The following is an 11364-nucleotide window of genomic DNA, read 5'->3' as shown; positions in this document are numbered from 1 at the left end:
GATCCCTGGGTTGGGAAAATCCCCTGGAGAAGGAAATGGCAACCCACTCCAGTAGTCTTGCCTGGGAAATCCTATGGACAGAGGAGCCTGGCAGGCTACAATCCAAGGGGTCACCAAGAGTCAGACATGACTTAGTGACTAAACAACAACAATCTCAGTAAAGCAAGGGTTATAATGTTCAATTCATGGGGTTACTGGGCAAATAAAATTAACAACATATGCTAACCAGTAGTAGGTCCTCACATGGCAACTCACTCCAGTATTTTTGCCTGGAGAATCCCCATGGACGGACAAGCCTGGAGGGCTACAGTCCATAGAGTCGCACAGAGTGGACATGAATGAAGTGACTTAGCATGCAGGCGTGCACACAGTAGGCCCTCAATAAATGAGCTATTCTCCATTAAAGGGTTCTCTTAAATCACCTAGGGGCTTCCCAGGTGGCTCAGTGGAAAATAATCCAACTACCAATTCAGGAGACACGGGCTCGATCCCTCAGTCGGGCAGATCCCCTGGAGAAGGAAATGGCAACCCACTCCAGTATTATTGCCTGAAGAACTCTAAACAGAGGAGACTGGCAGGCTACAATCCACAGAGTTGCAAAGAGTCAAACACAACTGAGCACACATGCACACAAATCAGCTAGGTTTTCCTTAAGTATTTGGTGTCCACAGCTTAATAAATGTGAACTTTGGCTACTCTGACATCTCTCTACAAAGTTACCTGCATCCATCCTTCCTGCTTCTTATCTGTCCTCTTTCTAATCCAGTCTCTGCTTGACTCCTGGTACTTGTACTTGGGTTTTTATTTATTTATTGGCCACAAGGCATGTGAGATCTTATTTCCCCAACCAGGGGCCAAACCTGTGCCCCTTACATTGGAAGCATGGAGTCTTAACAACTGGACCACCAGGCAAGTCCCTGCACTTGTGTTTTATTTGAGATTCTTAAATTTTGGACTGTAGTTGCTACTGGGTATTTCCAGTTAGACTCTCAGCCCTTATAAAATGTGGTGAAGTCTTGCCGTTTCTGCCTTTATTAGCTTCAGACTGCCTTATTGAGTTTACTTGTGCCAGTTAATTTCTCCATACTCCCCCAAGGAGCCAACTGGAGCTAGCACCTTAGCTTAGCTACTTGGTTCTTCTGTATCGGTGTTCTATTGTTGCTGTAATCAATTACCACAAACTTAGTGACTTATTTGGAGAAGGCAATGGCACCCCACTCCAGTACTCTTGCCTGGAAAATCCCACGGACGGAGGAGCTTGGAAGGCTGCAGTCTATGGGGTTGCTGAGGGTTGGACACGACTGAGCGACTTCACTTTTACTTTTCACTTTCATGCATTTGGAGAAGGAAATGGCAACCCACTCCAGTGTTCTTGCCTGGAGAATCCCAGGGACGGGGAGCCTGGTGGGCTGCCGTCTATGGGGTCGCACAGAGTCAGACACGACTGAAGCGACTTAGCATTAGCATTAGTGACTTGTTAATTACACAACACAGATTTATTCTTACAGTTCTAGAGGTCAGAAGTGCAAAGTGGGTTTCACTGGGCCAAAACTCAAGATGTCATCAGGGCCACATTCTCCTTGGAGGCTTTAGGGGAGAATTTTTTTTTTTTTTAACTTTTTTGTCTTTTCATGTCACCTGGCTTCCTTGGCTCATGGCTGCTTCCTCCATCCTTAAAGGCAGCAGCATAACATCTTCAAATCTTTCTACCTCTGACCTCCTACCTCCCTCTTTATAAGGAAACTTGTATTGATAATTATATTGGGCTCACTTGAAAAATACCAGATTATCTTCAGGTCTCAAAATCCTTAATCACACATGCAGAGTCCCCTTTACCACACAAGTTAACATATTCACAGTTTCCAGGGATTAGGATAAGAAAATCTTCAGATGCCATTACTCAGCCTACCACAGTCTACTTTTCAAAAGTGGGTAAGTAGCATGAAGAAGTAAAACAACAGTACCTTCTTTCCTGCAATTGAAAAGCGTGACCTGGTAGCAGCCCTTGTGGAAAAAGTATCTGAGACTGGATCCACCAAAAAAGGACTAAATATGGTAAGGAAAGAGTGTTCAACATTGTTCAATGCCACAGTAAGATTCAAAATAGATTTTTCAAGTTACATATTTTGTTTAAATTTAATCCTATAGTTGGATTTTGCAAGCTCCCTGGAGGAATCTTGTGTATTTTGAGAACTCGTGTATCTACAGCTCTTGGCACAATATCTGGCCTATAGTATATGTTTAATAAACATTAATTCACTGAACAGATGAATTCTTGAGTCACATTTGCCATTAAAAATCAAGACTTCTGTAACTGGTTCAAACTCCTTAGTCCCCATCTTGGTTTTTACATAACAAAGTGTAAATCAGCTCAGTGAGCACCATAAAAAGTATCTACAACTTATTTATAAATATCAAGAGTAGTGTAGTGGAAAATATCAGAATCTTAAAAAGTTAAGTCTCTTTGGCCTGGCATTACCCACTTACCGACTGTTTCTAGTCAGAGAAATTCAATTCCACACTGTTTTTTGAGAATTTATATGTTCCAGACAGGATGCTAGCTTCCAAGAATATCATTTTGTTTAAGACCTGACCCATGACTCCACAGAGTTTGGCATCCAGAATCAGACTACACACAAAGACAGACAACAAGGATGAAAAGTAATAAAAACCAATACACGCGTGCACAAAGGGCTTCCCTGGTGACTTAGGGAATGCAGGAGACACAGGTTTGATCCCTGACCAGAGAAGATCCTACAGGCAGTGGAACAAATAAGCCTGAGCACCACTACTGAGCCTGTGCTCTAGGGCTGGGAAACCACAACCACCGAAGCCCATATGCTGAAACAGTGGAGCCCTCTTGCTCTAGAGCCCACGCACCACAACAAGGGAGCCCACCACAGTAAGCCTGCACACCACAACCAGAGAGTAGCCCCCACTCTCTACAACCAGAGAAAAACCTAAGTAGCACCGAAGACCCAGCACAGCCCAAAATAAAAATAAATAAATAAAATTATTTTTAAAAAAAGTGTGCACAAAGCACTAGGAGACAACAAATAAGGACCTCTGTCAACACAAGGGTGTCAGAGGAAGGCCTCCTAGAGGAGGCAGTCTGGTCCTCATGAGTGGTGTGAAAGAGCCAGTAATAATATAGAGGAAGGAACTTCCAGGAAGAACAAGGTCATAGAGACGCGGTGTGGTGAATTAGAATTGTTCAACATCACTGGGGATTAAAGTACACTGGCATGAAGGAAATTTGGTCAACTAACTGGAAACATGACAAACATTAAAAAAAAATCAATTGCTTTCGACCCCGTGGACTGCAGCCTACCAGGCTCCTCCATCCATGGGATTTTCCAGGCAAGAGTACTGGAGTGGGTTGCCATTGCCTTCTCTGTAGCAGCAGCAGCAGCAGAAATAACTAGCCAAGAATAGAAATTGAAAGAGACTTTTAATATTCCCTAGTAACAAAAACTCTAAATTTTTAAGGAATTATTTGAACAAGGACAGTATGATTCAAAGGAAGAAAACAATAAAATTGTACTAAAAGACATAAAACAAGATCTGGCTAAATGGCACTATATACTATATGATTGGGTGAAAGTGAAAGTGAAGTCACTCAGTCGTGTCCGACTCTTTGTGACCCCACGGACTGTAGCCTACCAGGCTTCTCCGTCCATGGGATTTTCCAGGCAAGAGTACTGAAGTGGATTGCCATCTCCTTCTCCAGGGGATCTTCCCTACCCAGGGATCGAACCCGGGTCTCCCACATTGTAGGCAGATTCTTTTACCATCTGAGCCAGGGATGATTGGGTGGGAGAACTTAATATCATAAATATATTAATCCTCTGTGAATTAATAGACAGATTTCAGTAAAAATCCAACTAGAAGAAAAAAGGAGAAGGCAATGGCACCCCACTCCAGTACTCTTGCCTGGAAAATCCCATGGACGGAGGAGCCTGGTGGGCTGCAGTCCATGGGGTTGCTAAGAGTCAGACATGACTGAGCGACTTCACTTTCACTTTTCACTTTCATGCACTGGAGAAGGAAATGGCAACCCACTCTAGCATTCTTGCCTGGAGAATCCCGGGGATGGGGGAGCCTGGTGGGCTGCCCTCTATGGGGTTGCACAGAGTCGGACACAACTGAAGTGACTTAGCAGCAGCAGCAGAAGAAAAGATGGAAGGACAAACTGGAAATAGCCTAAATGCATATCAGTGGGACTAACAGAATACACTGTGATGCAGCCTTATCATAGAAAATTAAGCAACAGCTTAAAAGAATGAGTTGCATCTGTATCATTTGACCTGGAAGCTTTTGAACAATGTCATGCAATTTTAAATGAGTAAAGCAAATGTAGAACACATAGAAAGAGATTCACTTTTTCTAAATTTTTTATTTATCCAATTTCTAATTTATTTACTCAAGAAAACTCTCTGAGTATTTTTGTATGAGATTCTATGAGCCAGACCAGGCTGTTAACTTTGGTTATCTGGTTTGGGTAACTAGTGAGATGCTAAAAGAAACCTGTAACACTAAACAAAAAGATGACTACAAAAAAAAGCAACAGTTATAGTCAATGCATATAGAATTGTGTGTGTGTGTGTGTATGTGTGTGTGAATATACATATGCACACATTTGTCTGTATGTATGTACATGTACACACATATATGTGTTCAATATGTATGGTTTTCTTTGTCTTTCTGTTCTGTGTTCTGAACAAATCTCTCAAAATTTTCTTCCACTGTCCTAAAATAGCACTTCTTAAATTTAACATGCATATGAATTACACAGGGAACTTATTAAACTGTTAAATACCTCAGTGAGTCTGGGGTGGGCCTGACGTTTACCATTTATATCAGGCTTCCAGATGATACCAGTTCCCATGCTGGCCCTTTGCTACTTTGTCAGTCACTCAGTTATGTCTGATTGTTTGTGAGCTCATGGATTTTTTTCCCACCAGGCTCCTTTCTGTAGAAAGAAATGCTTTTATACTCTTCCACTGTATTTCATCTATAATTTGTTGCAAGAATAATAGTCAAAAATTTATTTAGCAATAAAGTTTCTTTTTTCAATGCCCATAGTTTTCCTAGAATTTCTAAATTTTAAAAATAGTCAACCTTTCTTATTTAATTTCTATTTATTTCAGTTTCATAATTTCCTGGTGATCTTAATTAAAAGTTAATCTTTCATTTATTTCCTTAAGCAGTCCAAACATAGTTATCGTTGTCTGACTTTGAAATTATTTTCTCTTAAAGTAAATTCATGTTCCATTTGTTGAGTCTGACTCTCTCTTTTAGGTCTATAATCTTAAATTTTGAAATTTTGGTGTGCAAACCAAAAGACAATGTTTTTATTTATGTCTCCTTCTCAGTCTCTCTCTTCCCTCCTGTGTCTCCCTCAGGGCTAAGCTTAAGCTGTCTAGAATCTTTTGTGTTGCCTTCATCTGCATTTTAAGGTTCATGTTCCAGAACCACTCCAGGTCTTGCCCTAGCATTCTAAGTTTCCTGCCCTGTGACAGTATTCTGATTATCTCAAATCTGGTCTCTGATCCTGTGGGCAGCTTGACTGAGGTCCCAGTCATCAGCCTTAGTCTGTGTTTGCTGCTTGCCCCCTCAGGACTCTATCTTTCTAAGGCCCATAGCCCTGAATGTCATCAGTCAAAGATTGATCTGCAGCCTATTTCATCATGTGTTGGATTCTAAGATGACCTCGGTGATCCCTGTCTCCTCGTGTTCCTGCCTGTGTTCGTGCTCTTGAGTGTGAGTGTGAGTGACCTGGGATTTGCTTCCAACCAACAGAATATGGCACAGGTGATGGGATGTCATTTCCATGAGTGTAGTATGTTATATGCTACATTGTCCTTCATCTTGTAACATGTTTGCTCTCTTTCTCTTTTGTTGGCTTAGTGGAAGCAGGTGGTTATATTAGGAAACCCCTACAAAGGCAGAAACTAAGAGACTATTGGAGCTGAGGCAGCCTCCACAAAGAAATTTAAACCTTCAATTCTTCATCTACAAGGAACTGGATTTTTGCCAACAATTCAAGGGAGCTTGGAAGTATATATCTCCCTCATTACACTTCTGATGAGATTTTAGGTTCCTCCAACACCTAAACTGTAGCCAGGTGAGACCCTGAAGCAGAGAACCCAGCTAAGCCATGCCTGAACTCACCTACAGACACTGGATAAGAATAAATATGCATTGTTTCAAGCCACTAAGTTGCTAGCAATTCGTTTTGCAGCAATAACTAACTAATATCCATGAGCCATAGAGTCTAATATCAGCTCCAGACATCCAGCAGTGAGCCATGTCCTTATGAAACCACTCTTTATCTCTGTCCTTTATCTCTCGTACTGTTTTAGGCACCTCCGTGACCCTGAAAGGTGTTAGAATGTAGATGGGTTTTCCTAGGGGTGGAGACTTACAGGAAGGGAAGCTGAGATTGAGTTTGACTGTGGCTAAGAGTTAGTGAAGGGTTTTAGTTCATCTCTGGAAGGAATCAGGTTCTGTCTGCAGTTAAGAGGTCCTTGGGATCTGGACTTAGGCTGTCTGGACCCCTTCAAGGGGAGGGGATTGGGTGAAAAAGAGGAAGAGCCTAGCTCAGAAAAAACAAACAAACAGGTTCATTCTTCACCTTCCCCTAGTACTCTGGATCTATGCAGGTATTGAATTTTTCCAGCTATATAATCACTGCATAAGGGAAATGTGCACAGGAGAGGGGAGGAAGCAGATATGAGTTCTGCTAGATGCCTGGATTTCTTTGAAACCAACCCTCCTCATGAAGCCCATGCTCTCAGTCCTGGAACTTCACTGTATTTACATAATAAGGAATATTTTTAATGACCCTGATCTTTCTACAAGAGTCATTCTGTAATCCTGAACTCCCTTCTCTTGGTGAACTTTCACTTCTTCAGAACATAGCTCAGAGGTTATCACCTCTGCAGAAGTATTCAAGTTCTGCCAGGAGTTTTTGCTTCTTTGTTTTTCTTCCTCAGCCTCAATACTTTTTCTTACCTTGTATAACATTTAGAACATAATTAATTTTAAAAAATATTTTAACTTTCTGGAAATTTTTAAAGGAAATAAATTTTTTTTTAGTTGATATTATTCCTAGGATCCAGGCTAGTGTCTGCCATAAAAAAGAAAATGAAAGTGAAGTTGCTCAGTCGTGTCTGACTCTTTTTGATCCCATGGACTGTAGCCTACCACACTCCTCCATCCATGGGATTTTCCAGGCAAGAGTACTAAAAAAGCTGTTCAATAAATGCTCATTATGTTAATCAGATCAGATCAGATCAGATTAGTCGCTCAGTCGTGTCTGACTCTTTGCGACCCCATGAATCGCAGCACGCCAGGCCTCCCCGTCCATCAGCAACTCCCGGAGTTCACCCAGACTCACGTCCATCCTGTCAGTGATGCCATCCAGCCATCTCATCCTCTGTCGTCCCCTTCTCCTCCTGCCCCTAATCCCTTCCAGCATCAGAGTCTTTTCCAATGAGTCAACTCTTCGCATGAGGTGGCCAAAGTACTGGAGGTTCAGCTTTAGCATCATTCCTTCCAAAGAAATCCCAGGGCTGATCTCCTTCAGAATGGACTGGTTGGATCTCCTTGCAGTCCAAGGGACTCTCAAGAGTCTTCTCCAACACCATAGTTCAAAAGCATCAATTCTTCTGTGCTCAGCCTTCTTCACAGTCCAACTCTCACATCCATACATGACCACAGGAAAAACCATAGCCTTGACTAGACAAACCTTTGTTGGCAAAGTAATGTAAATAAATGCTTACATTTTAAATGACAAGATTTAACTGTCATTGTTAGTATGAATCATTTAAAATCATTTATAAGAGCCAGATTAAATTTACATTTTTTTAAATGTAATGTCAAAGAAGTAGTTATGCTTTCATAAAGGCAAAGCCATGGGGACATAAATGTGAGAGTGCCATCTACTGGTGAACATATAAACAGGTAAGGCACTAAGAAGACTGGTGAAATATTAATGGGTGTGTGTGCTAAGTCACTTCAGTTGTGTCCGACTCTTTGTAATACCATGGACCGTAGCCCACCAGGCTCCTCTGTCCATGGGATTCTCCAGGCAAGAATACTGGAGTCGGTTGGCATGTCCTTTTCCAGGAGATCTTCCTGACCCAGGAATTGAACCAATGTCTACTTTAAATAATGTCTTACTTATGTAGCTTATATAAAATGTGAAAGAAAAATAGAAGCAAAATTGACAGATGTTGTGTGATATTTTCCTGGAAACTATTCTTATCCTATTAATACATGCAAAATGTAATGATATTTTTTTTAATGCAACAAATTTTATTTAGCATAGTCAGTCCCAACATTCAGCACAAGAGTTTACAGAGGATAGAAAGTGCATTAATAAAAGCCAGTCTTTACCAAAAGAAAACAGAAAATATATTATTGATTCAAAATATTTTACACTTGAATGATAAGCTGCAATAACTTATTTTGGGCACCTACTGATATAAGAGAAAGGAAAAGAAGAAAAGAATACTTTAGAAGAGTTCAGTCTCCATCTGGTATCAGAGAAGTCAGTAGAAGTCACTGAGACCGGCAGTCCTTCTTGCTTTCTGCATTAGTGCCCTCAGCTGGCGGAGAAGGCAATGGCACCCCACTCCAGTACTCTTGCCTGGAAAATCCATGGACAGAGGAGCCTGGTAGGCTGCAGTCCATGGGGTCGCTAAGAGTCGGGCAAGACTTAGCGACTTCACTTTCACTTTTCACTTTCATGCACTGGAGAAGGAAATGGCAACCCACTCCAGGGTTCTTGCCTGGAGAATCCCAGGGACAGGAGAGCCTGGTGGGCTGCCGTCTATGGGGTCGCACAGAGTCGGACACGACTGAAGTGTCTTAGCAGCAGCAGCAGCAGCAGCCCTCAGCTGGAACTGTTTACGGGACAGAAGACGTACATGCTTTAGGAAGACATCTAAGTCTATTACTCCCTGCCTCAAGGCTTCTCCCAGGTAAAAAATAGTGTCTTCAATAGCATTTTCCTCTGCATACAGATTTAGGATCTGTTTGTATAGTGGGGCTGTGGGAATGATAACTTCATCAATATCATTGTTTTCAGACTGATTTTCCATTTTCTCCAGAGCAGAACTGAGTTCTTCATCCTTCTTTCTCAAAAGTTCTATGTTTTTATCAACCTCAGCTACTTCTTCATCTAAACGGTTAACCATCTGTTCGGGTTTCTGGTGACCTTTTTTCAGGTCTTCCTCTGTTCGTTTCAAGGCATTGAGTTCCGCCTGGGCACAACCGATTTCCTCCTTCATCCGCCATCTCAGTTTGTCGCTGACCGCTGAGATGAGAGAGGCTCGGATAGTGTCCTCGCTGATTGTGCCATCCCTACTGGGACCAACAGTGGTCACCAGGAGGCTGGGAAGGGTACTGGGAACTTGTTGTGGCAGGATACTGACCACCAGGTGGGTAAGGACAGCCTGTGTAACCACTGGGATTGGGAGGGTACCCGGATGGGTATGCAGAAATCCCACTTGGCATGCCTGGCATGTAGGAAGTATTTGGTGGCCCTGTTGCCTGGTATGGTGGATAGGATGCTGAAACAGTAGGATGAGAGAAGACCGGAGGTTCATCTCCAAACACCACAATCATGACTTGAATAAGCCCCAACAAGTCTGACTGTGGGTGCTTCCATTCATGTAGATAAGGAAGACATATCTTCCCATTAGCATCCACATGCTTTGCTGTTTTAATAGTCATTGAGCTAGTAGGCTTAACGAAACGTATAGGGGGATTATATGGATATGTGTCCAGCAGCCACAGGCAGATTGGAATATTGTATGTATTACCTCTATAAGGCACAGGAATTGTTCCAGTAAGGTTCATTAGTTACCTGGAACTGCCATCATTAAAAACATATGAATCCAATACAGGTTTGAGATCTTTGTATAAACTAATAACGTTAACAGTTTCACGTACAGTTATGTCTCTGTATTTGTACTTGGACACCATTTTCTTGAGCTGGCTCTCCGACCCCGCCATGGCAGCCGCCTCGCAACTCCGGTCCCTGTTAGGCAGAGGGTCAGCCGCTCCGGGGCTGCCCGAGGCTGCCCCACACAACCGCACACGGAGGAGCCAGCCCCGCACCCCGCCTCCCCCCATAATGATATTTTTAAATGTAAAAGAAAACAGTAATAACAATAAATATATGAAATGACAAATTATCAAAAGTTTTTTCCACCTCTATCCTTCCCCCCAGATTAGAAATAAAACTAGGATGCCAACTATTTCAGTTTATATTCACTATTGGGAGGCCCTAGCCAGTATAGTAAGGGAAGAAGAATAAAGGTTAATATTAAATGTTAATTGTTTAAATACTCCAATTAAAAGGCAAAGATTATTAGAATGGATTAAAAAAATGCCAGAACTGAACATATGTTAGCTAGAAGAAAAACACCTGAAATACAAAAACACAAATAAGTCTTAAATAAATGTATAGAAAAATAGGTACTATGCAAGCAGTAAGGGCATCGCCGGCGGCTCAGATGGTAAAGAATCTGCCTGCAATGCAGAGACCAGGGTTCAATCCTTGGGTCGGAAAGATTCCCTGGAGAAGGGAATGGCTGCCCACTCCAGTATTCTTGCCTGGAGAATTCCATGGACAGAGGAGCCTGATGGGCTACAGTCCACAGGTTCTCAAAGAGTAGGACACGACTGACGACTGAATGATTAACACTTCACACTTATGCAAACAGTAAGCATAAAAAGATTGGAGTGTCTATATTAATAAAAAATAGAGTTTAAGACAGAGAGCATTTCCAGAGATAAAGAGTACCATTCTGTATTGATAAAAGGGTCCTTTTTTCATCAAGAAAACATAATCATAAATATGTATGAGCTTACTGACAAGCCTTCAAAATACATGATGCAAAAATGGAAAGAAATAAAGGGAAAAAATAAGCAATTCTTTAATCCCAGTTGGAGATTTTAATATCTTTCATTAGTGATATAAAAACTAGATAAAATATCTAAAAAGTCACAGAAGACTGAAAAACCCTATCTATCACCTTGAACAAATTGGTATTTAAAGAACATTATACTGAATTATACTGAACATCTGCATTCACATTCTTTTCAAGTACATATGGTTATAGTCATAATGATAGACATATTCTGGGTCACTATACAAGTCAATAAAGTTAGAGGAATTTAAATCAGATAGCATATGTTGTCATGGGGATTCTCTGGCAGTCCAGCAGTTAGGATTCTAGTGCTTTCACTGCCAGGGCCTGGGTTCCAACCCTGGTCAGGGAACCAAGATCACATAAGCCCCCAATTTGTGGAAATTAAGCAACATACTTCTAAATTAATCTACCATGT

At 41.6% G+C, this 11364-nt stretch overlaps 1 pseudogene; it reads right to left on the bottom strand.

The window, feature by feature from the left end:
* Positions 1–8738: 8738 nt before the first annotated feature.
* LOC787237 (tumor susceptibility gene 101 protein-like) lies at positions 8739–10041 on the bottom strand (annotated as a pseudogene).
* Between the last annotated feature and the right edge of the window lie 1323 nt (positions 10042–11364).

Source organism: Bos taurus, chromosome 23 (genome assembly GCF_002263795.3).
Source record: "Bos taurus isolate L1 Dominette 01449 registration number 42190680 breed Hereford chromosome 23, ARS-UCD2.0, whole genome shotgun sequence".
NCBI lineage: Eukaryota > Metazoa > Chordata > Mammalia > Artiodactyla > Bovidae > Bos > Bos taurus.
The sequence above is the reverse complement of the archived record's forward strand: the minus strand, read 5'-3'. Positions and strand labels throughout refer to the sequence as shown.